Below are 19039 nucleotides of genomic sequence, written 5' to 3' on the forward strand. Positions count from 1 at the left end.
TTCTCATCACTGAGTGCTGTTTTCATTAATTAGATTTTCGTTATGCTAAGGGATACCCCTTCCCAAATGCCTTCTACAACCTCACAAGATATGAGAAGATAAAGATACAATTTATATTGGTGATCTCCTGAGTTCCACCATCAGGTTTTGTGCATGTAAAAGAGTTGGCAGTTTTCACATTTCCATTTGCTGGCTTTCCTAACCTCTTCATAAAATTTATGATGAGGGTAAATGGTGAAACCATTTTATGGAATCCGCATTATAGAATACTACTCAGTGACAAAAGGAATGAACTACTGAGACACACACAAACTGGATGGGTCTCAGGGGAATTACGCTGTGTATTTACGCTGTGTGAAAAGCCAGTCTTGAAAGGTTTTATAATGTATGATCCCATTTGTATGATATTCCTGAAATGACAAAATTATAGAGGTGGAAAAGAGATCAGTGGTTACCAGAGGTCAGGAAGAAGGGAGGGAGGTTGGTGGCTGTGGCTATTAAAGGGTTTAGTGCAAGGGATCCTTGTAATAGAACTGTACTGTACCTTGACAGTGGTGGCAGTTGCAAGAATCTACGTGTTATAAAAGTGCATTAAGAAAACACAAATACACACACACACCCACACACACACGAGTGAATGTAAAACTGGGGAAATCTGAGTTGTTGGGTGGACTGTAGCAATGTCAATTTCTTGGTTTTGATATTGTATAATAGTCATACAAGATTTACCGTCAGAATAGGAAGCTGGGTGAAGAGTACACAGGGTCTCTCTTTATTATTTCTTACAAATGTTTGTGAATCTACAATTATCTCAAAAGACATTTGAAAAACATCTGTGATGGGTATTTTGGGATTGCAACTGTATCTTATAGCAATTAAGTATCAAATAAAGGGAGTTATTCCTTCAGGATACTAGGAGAGAATGATGTTCAGGTGTTCTCTTGACTGCGTCCGTAATATTTCCTAATATTTCTACTTTGGGGACTGTTTCCAAAGATGTATATGCTCCCTCATCTGACCTGAGGCATCTGTATTATAGCAGAAAGCTGTTGATTCTATCAAATGGAGAACTTTATTTAAAACTTGAGAGAGAGTTGCTTTAGAGTTATTTCTTTTCGTTTCTTTTTTTTTTTTAATTTTTTACTTTAAACACTCCCCTCTTGTTTTGGTTATAATTTCTAGATTCTGAAATGACTTCCAAAAGTAAAACAATATGGGTTTTTAATATAAAACAGTAAAACAAGTAAGCATAATGAGATCTGGCCTTTTTCCCCCCTAAAAAGTGGGAGAAAGAACATGTTCTGGAGTTCTACATATTCAGTCATAAATGGCAAACATGTGGCACATATGCAGCCTGTCTCTGCTCCGGAGTGTCTGATAAATATCCCATTTAATTTTTTAAAGAGTCTAAATTTTCCTCAGAATCCTTCTTAACATAATACCTCAGGCAGCCATTAACAGTAAATTGCCACCGACACAAGGTGCAGCCTCGGAGTCAACACTGATGTGCTAATTATCCTTCCCGGAGGATGAATTTTCCAGCTGCTTCTATGCTCTATCCATGCCAAATAAAAAGGATTTTATACATTAACATTTTGCTTCCTCCCCCACCGTGACCTCATCCAAGTGTGACTCACTTTGACGTTTCATAAATAAAAATTCCCCAAATTGAGTATTTTTGCATTTAAATACAACATTCCTTACAAAGTAGTGCCATGTGTATCTGGTAAATTCTCAGCAGAGTTTACTTCCTTTATGGCTCAAGCAGAGAAAGATCACAACTGGCCAGTGTAGGGGAAAGTTAAGTTCTCTTGGGCATGTGTGTATTTTAAAAAAAATATTTGCCCCTTTTTGCAATAATCAATACATACTTGCAACCTTCAGAGTCAAACATTATTGGTATATGGATGCTGACACAAGTAACTTGTTTTGATGCTAAAGGTAACTTTTAATCCAGAAAAAAAGAGGGAAGTGGGAGATTTACATTCATTTTCTTTACATAAACTATCCAGACTAGTACGAGTAAAGTAATAAAAACTAACAAATCATAGAATTATTTACTTGAAGGAGATCATTCAAATGGTTCAGATGTCTCCTTAATACCTACTAGGTGCTAGGGCTGTAGTTCCCAAACTGTGTGCCAAGGCACCCCAGGGTACCATGGGCACCATGGAATACTTTAAATTTTCAAGGGAAACAGTAATATCTGTCAGACACAGAACGAGCTTCAGGTACTTCACACTTTCAACCTTGGACCATGCTATGTTCCTTCAGATGATTTCATATCTTCACAAAGCTGGATTTTAGACAGTTACTGTGATAATAAAGCAAGTGTAGCATTAAAATCATTGTGGAACAGGAAATGAAGGAGGCAGTGTCCTGTGCAGGGCTCAACAAGCACACATATCCCCTTAGTAAGTAATTGTGGTTATTTACAAATACAATAAAATTATTAATTTTTTGTGTGTCAATTTATGTGTATTTTTTTCATACTATTACTAAATTGTTAAGGACAAAACATACGTATCAAGTTATTCGTACCGAACTACTTAATGAGTGAAACTGTTAGGTATTTCTATCTTGTGAAAATATTACTTAGACATCAAATGAGTTTGGGAACCTCTGCCCTAGGGCATTGGGGAACATACTTCATCCATGTTACCTCATTTATTCCTCATGAATTCCCTAAGGTAGGTGTGACCAGCCCAATTTTATACCCAAGTCACAAGTTTTAGTGACTTGTCAAAATCTAAGTCACTGGTAAGTGACTGAGGCTGCAAGGGCGAAGGGACTTGCCTAAAAATTTATAGCAAATAAGAGGCAGAACTGAAACAAAATCCTGGCATCCTGATTCCCTTCCCAGGATGCCTTTTACAAAGCCATGCTTTCTCTCCAAATCCTCGTTTGTCTTCTTTCCCAGTTTGAATTTACAGTAGAAAGAGATGGACTTCCATTCTGTGTATCTTTAACTGCAAGAATATTTGTGCTGACTTAAAATTGTTGACCCTCTTGATTTTGAGTCTGTGAGGAAAATGTACAAGATATAATAGCATGAGGATTTGTGTTCTGTCTGAATAAACACTAAAGCAATATGAAAACAACTTTTGGCTCCTGTAACCGATGAGACCCTGAGGTCTTTCAGAGGACATTGTTCTCTCCTCGGGTTTCCTGTAGTTAAATGGCTGATCCTGTCTTTCAGGGAATTAGACACTTGGGATCTGTTTTCAACTTGCTGAGCTCCAATTTAACACTGAAGAGAGTCTGGATTTCCCATCAGCCTTCACAGAAACAATCCCAGATACCATCTTTTTAGTCCAGAGGGGCAGGTGATATTAAAACCCAAAGTCCAATGAATGCTGATAGAACCTTTATAAGATTTGACACATTGGCCTCTATTGTAACGGGTATTTTACAGCTTTCCGAGCTTCAGTGAGCTCTGGCTTTCCCTTTGTTCAGTGGCATTTAATGTGCAGCCTTAAGAACAGCGCATTAAACAGCCAGTCTTTGTGCCTTTGAGTTCATTTAAATACACAGAAATTTAATTTTTTAAAAAAGATTCATTACAAAGCTGTGTGATTATGACTCACATCTAGACAAAAACTTGTTGGGGAACGTTAATCATTCTTGGATTTAATAGCTTCCATTCAGATACGTATCAAATAGATATTATTTGCCAATCATTCTGCTAGAAACTGGAGATGCAAATGGGGTAGCAAGCAGAGAGGCCCCCTCCTATAAATGTAAGTCATGAAAATGAAAAGTCATACTCATGAGGCAATAAGGAGGTACTAATAATAAGGCCATCCTAAGGCGTTCGGGTCCCGATGGGAGCAGCAAGGAAAGAGGAAGAGCTTTCATCTCGATGGTGCTGCCAAAGCAACCTTGACGGAGGAGGTGATGATTAAGTTTTACCCTGAAGCTGAAGTAGGAGCTGGGTGAACATGTTGAGAAAGGAAATTCAAGGCAGAACAAAAGAGTGTGCTCAGAAACCAGGGGCTGAAATGATGGGTTGTTAGGGAGGATGCACGTAGTTGAGTATTTCTGAGCAGAAGATAAAGCCAGTGAGTAGATGAGATTGTTGTGTCAAATGGTCTTGTATATCATGCAAGGGTATAGATTTATGAGGAAACGAACCTAACGAATTTTAGGCAGGAACATGACATGATCAGATGTGAGGATTTGAAGAGCCACTGTGCCAATAATATAGAGAATAGCTTGGAACAGGTAAGATGCCAAAACCAGGAAGGCCTACTCCAGGATCTTGTTGTCCCTCGTGGGGATAACTGTGAACACCACTTGTCACTGAATAAAACATGAATAACTAGGCTGAATTTATAGGATGGCCTTACTGGAAATTGCATTTTAGAGCAAATCTGTGAATTTAAATGTTATGAAGAATAATTTGTTTCACTGATATGTGGTATACAAAACGGAAAACAGCAAAAGAACAAAACAAACAAATGAAGAAACAAAAACTCATAGACACAGACAATAGTTTAGTGGTTACCAGGAGGTAAAAGGGATCAAATATATGGTGATGGAAAGAAAACTGACTCTGGGTGGTGAACATACAATGTGATATATAGATGATGTATTACAGAATTTTACACCTGAAACCTGCGTAACTTTACTAACAATTGTCACCCCAATAAACTCTAATTTATATAAAAAACACACACACAGTAATTTGTTTTAAGGCATTATGGACTAACTTCACCAGCTTCAACTTGCTCAAGGCTTTATCTTGTTTAGACTTAGTGACCACTTTCTGCATGCCTGGTTCTAATGCCTTCACTATGCTTCACCTGGAAGGCCATAGGTATGGTGCAAAGTGGAAAGGCCGTGGAATTAGAGTCTAGCACTCATTAGCTAGAATACCTTCTATCTGTGTCTTTTTTTTTTTTTTTTCAGTGAGCTTTTTAACTCCCCCAAGCTTTGGTGTCCTCTTCTGCAAAAGGCCAATAATAATTAACCATATTTCATAGAGTGGTGGGAATTATCTGAGATTGTTCGATCTTGTATAGAGTACAATTCCTTAGGTTGAGTCATTGCTCAGCAAGAGTTAGTTCCCTTCTCACATTTTACTGCAAAAGATGTTTCAGATATTATATTAAGAAATCCCGGTGGCCATTGCCATATTTGCAACATTTTCCTTGCAGCGTTCTCCTTTATAGGGCTCCAGAAACATGATCAGTCTTTCAAGGTGGCAGCGCAAATACCATAGCTCTTCCTCCTATGTCCACCTTTCAAGTATCAAGACCCCCCCCCCGCCCAGGGTATAGCTCTTTCCCTGACTGTCTTCTCAAGAGTTACCACAGCATAGTGGGAAGACTTTAGGATGGGAAGTCAGACTTGGAGTAGAGTTCTACTCTGCTACTTACTGTGGGACCTTGGGCAAGTTATTTAACCTCTTTGGGCCTCAGATTTTCTATTTCTTAAATAAAGGTTAGATGGCCTATTTCATGTAGTTGTTGTAAAGACTAACAGGTACTCATTTCGGGATAGGCTCTCATCTACCATGATGGTCCAAGCACAACTAATATTCTGACATTCTTATCCCTGAGCTTCAGAGTGGTATGCCCAAATGCCAACTGGATATTTCCATTTGCATAGCACTCTAGCATTGTGAAAGTTAACCGGTTAACAGTGCAACTCTCTGTTAAACTTAGTCTCCTGTTTTCCTTACTTATTCCACAGCACAATACATGACACCATTATTTTTTTTCTTCTTTCCATTCTTCTTTATTCTGTAAACACCTAGCTACAAGTTGCACAAATCAAAAAATAAAGGCAGAGGACATAGGGAAGATTTTTGTGATGTAGGTAGGGGTGGGAAGGGAGAAAGGCTTGGGAACCAGTCCTCTCCCTCCACACACAGCCCTGGATAAGGGCTATGGCCCCTGCAAGCGGGGGCAAAGATTCAGGGTAGCTGAGGGATGGAGGAGGCCCCTAAACCCAGAGCTTCTCCCCAGAGCCTTCAGTGCATGGCAGGGGTAGAATGCAGAACATAAGGAGGTTGAAAGATGGAGCGACAACATGAAAAATCAAGTTAGCAGATGCAGGAGAAGTGGAGTCATCATGGTAAGGGGATTAGAGAAGGAAAAAGTACGTAAAGGGGCAGTGAAAGGTTCTCCCTGTAACCCCCAAGGAGAGGTGGGGGCCAGCTTGCCTGCTAATTTAATATTAAAGTGGGAGTGGGAGTAGGAGAGGAAAAAAATATTTCAGGGGATGATTTCTCAGCCTCTCAGCCTGTACAAGAGACTTGCACCAGGCACTCTCGGGAGGGGAACGCCTTAGGTCCCTGTATGGCCTGTCCGGGCTGTCCCTCAGACCTTCATCCCCCACCCCCTGAAACCTCATGCACTCCAAATTCCAGAGGACTCTGCTGCTGGACTCGGGGAGTCCCCCTCCGCCACTCATTATCCATTGCTGCAGCCTCACTCTCATCCAGGCTAATACAGTCCTGCTGCTCCTCCTGCTGCATGTGTGGTGGTTTTGGAAGCTCTGGAGCATGTCAGCTGGGTCTCAGATGTGATGCCCAATGGACATCTGCTCTAGTCCACTGTCTGAGTCCTGTAAGGTTCTCTGAGTCTCCCAGATTCTGCCTGGGGCCGAGCATGTCTCTGACGCCTCCTAGTAGACCTTGGAGGCACCTGTGTTGAGTAGGAGATGACAGCGGAGGATCAAAAGGTATGGCAGTTGCCTCCAGTGGTCATAGGTTCCATGTTCCCCATCATGTCATTCATCATCGCAAACATGTCCATGAAGCCACTTGATATTCTCAGCATCCTGTAGGAGGAGACCGCCCCAGGCTGCATCCTGCCGCCGGTGGGCCTGGTCCCTGGCATGTTGCCATCTGTGATACTGAGGAAGGACCCACCCGACAACGTTTGGTTCATATGCTGACACTATAGCAAAGGGATCCATCAGGAATGTGGGATCCTGAGGCTTCACGTCCCTCATGAAGCAGAACATCCCGATTTTAATTCCAGGGGGCCTCAACACAGTGCCCAACTCACGCTCGGGGGCCCATCCGGTCTCACCTTTTGGTGAACTGCAAGATCAGAGCTTGTAGCCCAGGATGTGGGATTGGTCCGAGCTCTTCGAACTTCCGCACCACCTCCTTCCACGACTGCCACCTCTGCAAACCCCTCGGCCCACGGAGCCCGCACCTGTGGCTAGTCCCAGACCCGTGGTGCCATTCTTTATTCTAGTTCCTTAAAATGGAAATCTATAAGTCCATCCTCTGCCTCCATTCAATGAGATCCTGTGAACTTGAGTTGTAATTTTCCTTTTTTATATAATCACTTCATCTCCATTCCAACGATCTTTGTCATCCACTCTCATTCGGATCATTGTAAAGTCCCATCCATTTGGTCTTCAGACCTCTAGTCTTTCCCTCAGTTCCTTCCTCCACAGGGTCACCAGAGCTGCCTATCAAATAACACAGCTGATGATAATCAGTCCCTGCTTCAAACCCTTCAGTGGCTTCCCACTGATTCCAGGATAATATCCAAATTATTTAACAGGTGACATAAAAATGGCTATGACATTAGCCATTTCTTTCAGTCTTATTTCCTGGTTTTCTTTACATGCCAGATGCTTCGACTTGCTTTTAGGCTCCTATACACACCATGCCATTTCTCACCTTCACGTCTGTGTTTATGCTGCCCCCTCTGCCTGGTATGCCCTCTCACCAGTTCTTCATCCCCTCACTAACGTCTATTGATGTACACTACCACCACCACCATCACCCTGGCACACCTGGATGCGGGGGAGATCCTGGACGGATACCTCTAAACATAATACAATGTGACAAGTGTCCTTGTAACTCTCTGTTTGCCTTCTCAAGCCCAGGCAGCAGGGACTCGTCCTCACTAAATGCTTCCTGAACTTTTATACGTCTTTAACAAAACTCATACAGATTTCTCTTTTTTTTACTATTTTTGTCAGTTTTTCTTTTCTTGGGCAGGGAGGGGTGGTTGCTTTTTAATCCTGTGTGTGTGTATGTGTGTGTGTGTGTGTGAGAGAGACAGAGAGAGAGAGAGAGAGAGAGAGAGAGAGAGAGAGAGAGAGAGAGAGAGAATAGAATACTAAAATCTACAAATGGAAGGAAGTCAAATGATCTAGTCCAGTGTTTTTAAAATATTTTTTTTACCCTACCCTGACCCCCACAGTAATATTGGACTCAGACATACACATGTATGTATACATATAGATTAAAAGTAACAGATTTCACAAAAAACAAAAACCAATTCTTCTCTATGAGAGGCACTCTATTTTTTACTCTATTTCATTTTTAAAACGATTGTCAAAACCCAGTAAACTGATTTCCTGACCTACTAATAAGTGATTGCCTATAGTTTGAAAAGTACTGATCTAGTTCAACTTCCATCCTGGTGTAGAAAAGCTTTACTTATAATAGATTGATAATGCAATATTTCTAATTAGTGCACGGATCCCTTTCTCTGTAAAGGGATCCTTCCTGATGCAATGTCCCAAGCATATCTGTGTAATTCCTTTACGTACAGACAGGATTTCCTCATGTCAGGTGAACATACAGGAGATTTGATTGAGCCAATAATCAGAGGTCTGGAGAAACCAGAATCTCAGCATTTCAGATCACAGAGATTCCTACTAGAGGGACTTGACGGTCCAAATAACTCTGAAGGGCTCAAAGCAGGGGTAATGGAAAGAAACTTGCAGTAGGGTTTGAGGGCTCGTAGATTCTGTTCATGTGACCTGAGCTTCCCAGATACTGAGCCATGGACTAGTACATCAGAATCACGTGGGAAACATTTTAATGCATAAATTCCTAAGCCTCAAACCTAGAGTTCTGAGTACTGGAGTGAGGACTCGGAATGTGAACATGTTAAAAGCTCCCTGTGTGACCAAGACTGGAAATCTCTGATTTGGGCTCTATGAACCCTGGTTCTTTTTCCAGAGAATAGCCATGAGGTCTTCCTCCCTGTCATGGTTGTTATGGGGGAACAAATGAAATAGTGTGTAAAAGCCCCCAAAACAGCCAAAAGCCCTCCATGTACCAGGCAATATGAAGGTCTTCCAGTCTTTCCTGCCAATCTGGGCAAATTAGCAATTTGTTTCTGAATTTTGAAATTCCAGAATCAACTGCAATGTTTAAACTGAGCATAATTAATAAACCCAAATAGCCAAAGTGTAGAACAGAAAGTATCATCAATGTGCAAAAAGAGATTCTTTTCATATAATACATTTGAATATTTTGCTTGTGGTAACACCAGAAATTTCCTAGAACTTAAAAAAATTTCACATACATTTTTAGAAGTGTTACATAATTAAACCCTCAATTAAAACTGGCCTCTCTGAAATAAAGTAACATAATGAGCTATAGTTATTTCCTGTGGGGGGGGGAATGATTTGTTTGTGTGTGTACTTGTTTTCTCCCCTTTTACAAATGTATATTTGAAGAAAGAGATGAGAAAATTCACCTATTTTAATTGCAGGTGAAGCCTAAATGAATCGTTCCTAAAATACATAATAAATGTTAAGCTAATGCTATTTGACAATGGCTTGTCTTGGAAAATGAGGTGGGAATAGAGTGTTCAGTCTTTGAGGAGAAGGTATTAAAGATTTTTCAGGCTATTTATGAAAAAACCTTCAGTTATTTTACGGTGCTTCTCAAGTAAAGATTTTTTACTCACTAATATTGGACGTATAATAGGATTTATATATAAAATCATATCCTTTGTGGGATTTATATATTAACTCTGGGTGGGTGAATTCAGAGACTATACTTAGTGGCCCACAAGAGTTAAATTTCCATTTTAAAAAGAAGCAACTCACGCTTTTGCAATGGTTTAAGACATAATAAGGAGATTTTTAAAACTGAAGCTAAAGGAGTGGAATTGGAATGTTTACTTGTATGGCTTCTGATAGAGCATCTGAAGGATAAATCTATGCATGAAAAAAAATAAGAAGAACCAATCACAGACCACACTGTACTGGGGCTATGAAACACATTGAGAGACCTTTTATTAAAAACTCAATATAAATTTTCAGGGTAGAAAAACCTAATCTTTTTAGGCAAAATATTATGGTAGGGTCTAGAAAGGAATGAAAAATGAAATAGAAAAAGAGAACACTATTCAGGTTGGTTAAGAGTATCTCTGGTGGACCTCTACCTAGGTAATTGCTTTCAACTCTCCCCCAATATCTTAATAAGTGGCTATGGAGTTTTGTTTTGTTTTTTCCTATGGCTAGATATAATCAAGACCCAGCTGCCTGAACCTCAGATTAATGTTGGAATGTGCTGATGTGGAGAATATACTCAGAATCAGAAAGGAGTCTGAAGGACATTGACTATAAAGTATTATCCTCCCTTTTATTCCATTTCTAACAAGAGAATAACAACACAGTACTATGTGTTGGGCAATACTTTATTAATCCCCTTTACATGTACTATCTTATTTGACCTTCATGCAAACCTGGTGAGATAGCTAGAACATGGCCCTGGAAACCTATCTCGAAGGTGAGTTAAATATGATGAGATGCATAAGCAAGGCAAGTGCTAGGGAAAGAAGCCACTTTTCTACAAATCAAAGAAATTACTAGGACTATAAAGCTTACTCTTTGGATGTATTCCCAGGGTTCTGAATTTCATCTCACATGTCACAGAATAGTCTGTGAAGATTCTGACATGATGGATGAAGGAAAAACCTGCATTTCTGTCATGGAGATCTTAGAAAATGAAAGTCACCCATTGAAGAACATAGCGTAGTGTTAGGTCTAACCCTATGACGTTGCCAGAATAGTCCAAATGGTCCAATATGGATACTTTGATATGGTATCACTTAAAAAGAAAGATTATTTTCTAGATTTCTAGTGTAAACCTGAGTCTGAGACCTCACTCTACTACTGCCTTTTTATGTGACCTTTACCAAGTCCGTTTAACTTTCCCTGAACCTATTTCCTCATCTGTGACAAAATAATGTGTTTGGTTTTTTTTTTGTTTTTTCCATAGGACAGTTGGGAGGATCAAAATATGTGATGTGATGAATATCCAATTCATAAATGATCACTACTGTGCAATTAAGTGTGAATGATTGCATTCAGTCAGCCATGGGTTAGGTGGTTGTATAGTCTAAGACATTTGAGTTTTCCCTGGTCAACTTTTAGTCCCTTACTTCTAACTATGAGTTATCTTGGGTTCTTCCTACCTCTCAATCCAACATCTAGTCAGTCACTAAATTTTTCCTTCCTTATTTCCTAAATAAATTCTTTAATCCAGTCTTTTTGTCTTCATTCCTATAATCCTGCCCAATTTCAGGCCCCCATCATATCTCTTGACAAGCTTGTTGCAGTGGTTTCTAAAATGGTTTCCTGCTTCTAATCTTTACTTCTCAATCCATCTTCCTCACTGTATACAAATCTAAACAGGCATGTAATGCTTTGCTAAAAGCTTACATTTGCTTCTTAATAATCCAAGAAATGAAATTCTAGTCACTTGGTTTAGGAGAAAGGGCCCCCATGACCTGATCCTTGCCAACCTTTTCAGCCCCATCTCCTGTCACTGTCTCCTTCTTACTTAGTTTTAGTAACAAATAGAAAATTGATTTTAGTTGTCCACAAATGACGTCCATTTCCTCCTTCTGTGTCTATGTTTGTGTGGTTTTCTCAGTCTAGAATGCTCATCCCACATTTCTGTTCCCAACAAAGTAAACTTTACTCATCATTTGAGACTCATATTATACATGTCAGATGGGACTCTTCCCTGAGTCCCTAGGTTGGAATGGATGTCCTTTCCTCTCTGCAGTCATAGACTCTAACTACTGCACATAAGTATAAGCTAATATCATGCTATATTGAAAATTTATATTTATAAATTTCTCTTCCCAACTCAGTAGTGCTCCCCAAAGGCAAAAGCTCTACTTTATCTGTCTCAGTAGTCTAATATCTAGAGTAATGTCCAGCCTATAGTAGGTGCTCAATAAGCATTTGCCAAAAGTTTTCAGGTGGGTTACAGGAGGCAGTCACCAAGGGAGAAACCAGAGTTAGTTCTGAGCATGACTTTGGAAGACATCATCTGGACAGACATTAAAGCCTTTCTTATCTGACTGCAATTGCTTTATGGCAGTAGTTCCCTAGGTGGAACCCCATGAACAGGGTTTTCTGGACCCACAGGCCCCCAGACTGGCTGATAAACTCATCTCAGTGACCTTGTCTAAGAGGTAGAGTATCAAAAGGAGTTATAGAAATGAGAAGCTGTCAAAGAAGGGTGACAAGATGTGACACCTCTAAGACAGCTCCCTAAAGAATTGTAATGTGGCTTCATTTTCAACCAGGATATTTGAATTTAAGGAGACTGGTGCGACGGTCATTATGCCAGACTATGTCATAATAGATGGGGAGGAAGGCGATCAGTCTAGATTGTTACAAAACGACTGTTACCTGGTAATCCCAGAGCTCTTAACAAATGTAGCAAACCAATGACTCATGACTGTTTTACAGCCCCAAACAAGCTGATATGTCTGCCATGACCGTTCATAAAGGCTTTTACTTTTGATCTAGAATGAAATACAGCTGAAGGCTAATTTGGTGTCTGAGGATGAATGGAAAGAAGAGGATATGAAGCGTCACCATTACTGCCTAATACCACTGATTGTCTCTGTGGTTCAATTAGCCACGTGTTGAGAGAAAAGACAGTACAGTAGTTCCCCCTTATCTGCAGTTTCACTTTCCATGGTTTTAAGTTACCCCCAGTCAACCATAGTCTGAAAATACGAAATGAAAAATTCCAGAAATAAACAATTCATAAGTTTTAAATTCCACACCCTTCTGAGTAGCGTGATGAGATCTTGCAGCATCCCGCTCCCTCTCTCCCGTTGTCCAGCATACCCATGATGTATATGCCACCTCTACCTGCCCGCTAGTCACTTAATAGTCATCTGAGTTATCAGAGAGAGAGAGAGATCACAGTCGAGTAACTTTTAGTACAGCATATTGTTATGATCATTTCATTTTATTATTAAGTATTGTTGTTAATCTCTTACTGTGCCTAACTTATCAATTAAGCTTTATGAGGTATGTATGTAAGGAAAAATAATGGTATATATAGTGTTGGGTGCTATCTGTGGGTTCAGGCAGCCAGTAGCGGTCTTGTACCCTATTTCCTGTGGATAAGGGGGACTATCTGAGAAAATTTTGAGGTCTCTCAGACCTACATAATTGCAAGATACTAGGAGCATGGAGTTAGATCTCAAACTTTTTAGTAAGTATTTTTAAAAGCATTATATAGTAGGAAAAGATACTAGACTTGGAGTCAGACACACATATATTTAAATATTAGTGCAATTTATTAACCATGGGGTTTTACAGGAGTCACATAATCTCTTAGAGCCTCTGGCTACCCAAATGTAGAAAGTATATGGATGATAGCTACCCAGCAGAACTGATTTATGGATTAAATGAGATAAAATATGTGACAGGGCCTCACATTGTAATTAACACACAGTAGGAATTATGTTTATTTTTTCTGCCGTTCTTGTTGCTAGTTACCAAGCTTTTTAGTTTCCATTTCTGCTTCTGAAGTAACTCCCCCACCGCCCACCCCCGCTACTCAGTTTTGAAAGCTGCAGGTCCAGCAAAAAGCTGTGGCTGTTTGTAATAGAAACAGATGATGACTAGACTCGCTGGAAGAAAAATAGGGAGGCTCCATGAGCAAGCCGTGACAGAGGACTCGGCTGGTGGACTACAAATTAGAACATCCATCATCAAGGGTCCAGGCACAGATACTATGAATTCTAAGCCTGACTCCGGCTCTGATTCCTTGTGAAGTGTTAAGAAACTCATTTAACTTCCGATGAAGATTCACCATAACACTCAGCAGAGCTGTGTTGTCTCTGCCCAGATCATTTATGACACACTATTTTTACACATTAATGCCAACAAATAATTGAGTTCCTACAGAGGAAGGAACTTAACTAGGGATCTGAGATACATCTAGGTCGTCTATAAACTCCCAAGAATAGTGCACACAGGTTGCTAGATACATCTGAGTGTGAATATTTCATGGGAAAAGGATCCATAGCTTTGATTAGATTCTCAATGGAATCTGTGACCAAAAAGAAGAGCCAGTGCCATATAGTAAAAGACCTAATTTGTTATAGCTGTAGAGACCATTTTCCTGAGTGTGTTTTTCCTGGAATTCTAAAACATATGCCCTGACGAAAACAGGATTGGAGCCATGTATTGTGTTTGTGAAGTGCACTACCTTGTAATGGGGTTTTTACTACATTTGTTTCTCTACAGAATTCAAACAGACATTCCAAGTTTCATTTTGTTTATGAAACATGCTTGAGTTTACAGTCTTCCTCTAACCATGAACTTTCTCTATCACTCTCTCGTATTTCAAAACAAAATACTGTTTGGTTATCTTACATGATAAGTTCTTTTAGGATGAGGGTCTAAGTCTTGGAGATTTATCACACACAGTGGCCGGGTAGCCTAACATCCCTGAATATGCATTACTTATAAATAAAACCTGCTCAATACTGGAGAGCACCCTTAAGTAGATGAGAAACAGCACGCTAATTGTTTCCAGCAGGGCCATACCGTTGGTTATAGCTGAGTGGCCCAGCGTGTACCATAGCAGTGGGGTGGGTTTTGCTGGCAATTGATGGCTGAGAGTATTTGAAATGAAGAAGCTGAAATTACTGTCTCTATCACTAAAATTAAAACTGGTGATTCAGAGCTAGAAATGGTACATTCTTTCCCCCTTGCCTTCTGATTGTGTGGCTGAATTGCTTCTATCATAGGAAAGTCCTGAAAAGCCTAGAGTGATGCCCCCCTTTCCCCAACTAGGGGACACCCTGTCACAAAGATGCCTGTTCAACCTCTTCAATTTCTTCAGAGGTGAGGCCTATTCAAAAGGTTAGGACTTTGTGGCAAAGAAAATATTTCACTCCTACCTGCCAACCACTTATGTAGTTCTTGCTATTGCCTTTGATTTTCCGGAATTTAAACTTTTCTTTTTTTTCCTGTAATAATGCTAGCAAGAGAATGGAGCAGACCACAGAGAGTAGATATTGTCCAGGGTGCTGGGAGAAGAGACTAGGGAAGCATGTGGAGAATCAACTGGAGATCTCATGAGCGAGAGCCGGTACCTGGTCAGGGCACAGTTTGCATGGCCCACTTTCCCCAGCCACTCAGCAGACATGGGCACATGGGCCAAGAACACGTGCCCTGGGTTCCAACAAGCTCTAATGCGACAACTGGCCCACAACTTACTATCCATGCTGTGTTGACAAATTGTGGAGCTTCGTATGTAAAGTGGAGATGATTATACCCATAGCACAGTGTGATGCTATGAATTCTAATGAGATAATGCGTGAAAAGTCCATGGGGGGCATTTAACAAATTCTAGCTTAAGGTCGCCTCGTCTCAGTCCACAGAATTTAATTTTATAAAAAAAAAAAAATATTGTTTTACCTATAATACATGTAAAATGTAATGTGCCTTACATTTTAAAAATATAAAAAGTGAGGTTTTAATATATATTATGCTTATATATTACAGGTATGTATTACTATATATTTAATACATATATATTTACATATATAATATATATTTTGATGTCTCAATATTTTATATTTCTTAAGCAAAGTTCAGCGAACATAATTTAGCCCATTTTTTGATGGTGGAAAATAACATTTTTGTAACTACTTAAAACAAATTAAAAAGTGCTTTTTGTATTTATTATTGTTTAGAACACCAATTAAATGCCAGATGCTGTAATTCAGTTAAGCTATCAGGCACTGTTATCACGCATTGGGCTGGTAGTTGGAAGATAAAAGCCCTCTTTTTCTGAAGAGTGTCATTTTCTCTCCAGCAGCCATCATTACTACTTATGTTTAACTTTGCCTCTGACCTACTCTAATTAGCTCCCGCCCTTCTGGTCTGGAAAAAGAGATGAATAATGTTGTTATCTCTGTCCTTAAAACAAGAGGGAACAGGCAGTGAGAGAGTCTGAGATCCCTTCTGTGTTGTACACACACGTGTTAGTATGCCTTATTTGTGTATACACACTTCTCTAGACAAGTGTGACATCTTTCACCTTTCCTTCTACTTCTTCATTTGCTTTGCTGTCTTTTTAGGATGTTGGCTGTATTTATGATACACGCTCTTGTGTAAGTGAAGATTACAAGTATTTAGTGGGGGTTCTTTTCTCAGTGACAGAAGTCTTAACTTGAAAGCTCTCCGTTTGGTCCTCCCTGCCCCGCCCCGAGCAGGGATGGGGAATCCGGTCAGTTTTGTCTCTTGAGACTTTGCCTGACTTGGAACTTTTTTCTCAGTTCAGTGAATGTTAACTATCTGCTGCATGCAGGGCACTGAATTAGGTTCACTGATGGGGCACAAGATGAATGAGAAGTGAGTCCTCTCCTCAAGCACCTAAATTCTAAAAGAAAAAGACAATGTAAGTTGTAATATGAGGCAAAATTTGATAAGTTCTATCATGAAGTCTTAAGTAAAGTTTGGAAGAAACGAAGAGGGAAAAATTGTGAAGGAAAACCTCCTCCAGGAATGGTGGGTCATTTCTGAGTCAGCTTGAGGATGGGCGGGTTTCCATGGTTCTCAGTTGAAGAGAAGGTCGTGCAAAGACAGTCCTCCAAACAGAAGCTAATACATCAGTCACAAATATGCACGGCTTTTTAGGGAACGAGGAGAATTTTCGTTTGGTTGCAAAGCGAAGTGTTTAAAGAGTAATAGTGACAGATAAAACCAAAGAAATATGATAGATCAGGTCCTAAACGCCACATTAAGTTGGGAGTTTTGTCTTCTGGTAACTTCAGAGCAAATTGAATTTTGTTGAAATCACTGAGAGGGACTCTACAGAAACCAAGTGGCAGACGTGAAGAAGGTGTGTGTATGTGTTTAGGTGACTATAACAGAGAAGGAACTAGAATTAGCTTCAGTTTTCAAAGAAGTTTCAGGGGAGAAATATCTGGGGCAGCTCAACTAGGATGCTAACAAACATTTGAAGTAAGCGTACAACTTCTCTTGTAACTGCGACTGTTCCAGGAAGAACAAAATAGATTTGTGGAAAGTACCACATAATTAGCGTAGTTCAGACTCAGCTATCAGACTCAGGATCTTGATGTTTCTGCTGACCCCATTTCTAATGATTTTTTTTCTGTTTTGTTTTGCTTTTTATCATTATTAAAGTCACCTTTCATTTTCCTTCTGATTTTGAGGTTACAGATTCATAAATTAAAAAGTATTTTTAGAGTACTTAACAGCAAATTTGACCAAAATAGGAAGCCTAACCTCCGCTTAAAAAGATATTTATTAGTGTCACTGGAAATATGATTCAGATTGTTGAAGTGATGCTATTCAGCCAAATAGGGGTTCATGACACATTGTAGACATTTAGAAAGTAGTAAGATATATTCAGCATAGAAGTGGAAACAGAAACCAAACTCAAACCTAAAACTACTTGGTATTCTAGAGCACTACAGGAGATACACAGTTTGTGTTCGCTCTCTCTCTTTCTCATTATATATAGATATTATATATATATTACATATATACACATATATGTGTATATATGTAATATATACACACGCATGTACATATGTGTATATATAATATAGTATATATATTTTTATATTTATCACACACACACGTATATATATGCCCACTCATATTTAATGAAGCAATGTGGTAAACTATATTGGGTTGAAGTAACAGGATCATTTGAGTCCAACTTTCTCTATGATGTTCTGTGTGGCTATGGGCCTATTGCTTTAATCTCCCTGTACTTCTGTTTTGCTCATCTGTTGCCAAACCAGATGTTGATCTCTACCCTGATATTCTGTGATGTAGCTACCTATTAGTTGTGCCTTGTTATTTCCCCTTTTGAGTTCTTATAATGGAGGCTGATTTAAAACCCTTTCCAAAGACAAGAATTTTTTACTTAAGCTGTGATTTTACGGCGGGGGGAGGAACCAAAAATCTCCTAAGTCTTCTTCAACCACTACCTTTAGGAGAAAAAGGTAATTCAGTAAACCAGTAATTCAGACTTTTTAAATTCAACAATTTTAAGAATTTATCCTGGGGTTTTTATATTCAGATTCAATTTCTAGAGAATATTGATTATGATAAGCCATTGATTTTGCTAAGCACATTACATGCATGATCTATTTAGTTTTCGTAGCAATCCTATACGATCCATTTGATGGATGAGAATACTGAGGCTGAGGTATAAATTTATTCACAGTGACACAAGTAGCAGCAAGTGGCAGAACAGTTAATTATGTAGGAGTAGAGCTCAGGGCTGCAGAGACATGATAATGGAAGGTATGCTCATCCACGCAGGGATTAGAAGAGACAGCTAGTTGATTTCCAAAGAGCCAAGCTCCCTTTCCATAGCACTGAGCTGTTGCTAGGAGTGCCTCCACAACTAGGGACTTCATTTTCCAGCATATCTTACATCCAGGTGAGGCCATGTAGTATATAAACCAAATTCCTTCTGGTCTGTTGTATATAAGCAGAACTTTGTTTCTTCCTGGCCGAGGTGGTAAAATATGTGAGGCTCCTTCCATGCCAATTTTAGAGGCCATGTTTTTTTTGTTGTTTGTTTGTTTTCTCTTTTTAAATTGATTGAATTTTTAAAAAATTTATTGGGGTGACATTGGTTAGTAAAATTATATAGGTTTCAAGTGCACTATGTTTTGAAGTTGACAGCTTCATGAAAGAGAAGGAGCCTAAATGAATAGATTGGATGTATATAAGAAAGAGTGCTAACAATACTTCCTGATAGATTGTCTGTGGAGAGGGAGGGAAAGGAGGAGTCAAAGTTGCTCCTTAGGTTCCTGGATGGAGCATCTTCAGGGATGATGGTACCATTTTACCTAGAGATGGAACCTTGGCAAAGGAACTGGCTTGGAAGGGAGTTCAACTTTAGATTATTCATGTCTCATATGAACACTTGTCATTAGCTTTGCAGATTATTAAAAATTAAGCAAGATTTCATAGAATCTTAAAGTTAATATTATTCCACAGA

At 39.4% G+C, this 19039-nt stretch overlaps 1 protein-coding gene and 1 pseudogene across 28 annotated transcripts in view; one reads left to right on the forward strand and one right to left on the reverse strand.

Annotated features, from left to right (window-relative positions):
* Positions 1–19039, forward strand: part of SGIP1 (SH3GL interacting endocytic adaptor 1) — a 194844-nt gene that overhangs the window by 48595 nt on the left and 127210 nt on the right. The gene's annotated exons all lie outside the window — the stretch shown is intronic.
* Positions 6245–6975, reverse strand: LOC109447601 (myeloid leukemia factor 2 pseudogene; annotated as a pseudogene).

The sequence above is a fragment of the Rhinolophus sinicus genome, chromosome 14 (assembly GCF_057876585.1).
Source record: "Rhinolophus sinicus isolate RSI-liver-muscle chromosome 14, RSI-T2T, whole genome shotgun sequence".
NCBI classification, from domain to species: Eukaryota; Metazoa; Chordata; class Mammalia; order Chiroptera; family Rhinolophidae; genus Rhinolophus; species Rhinolophus sinicus.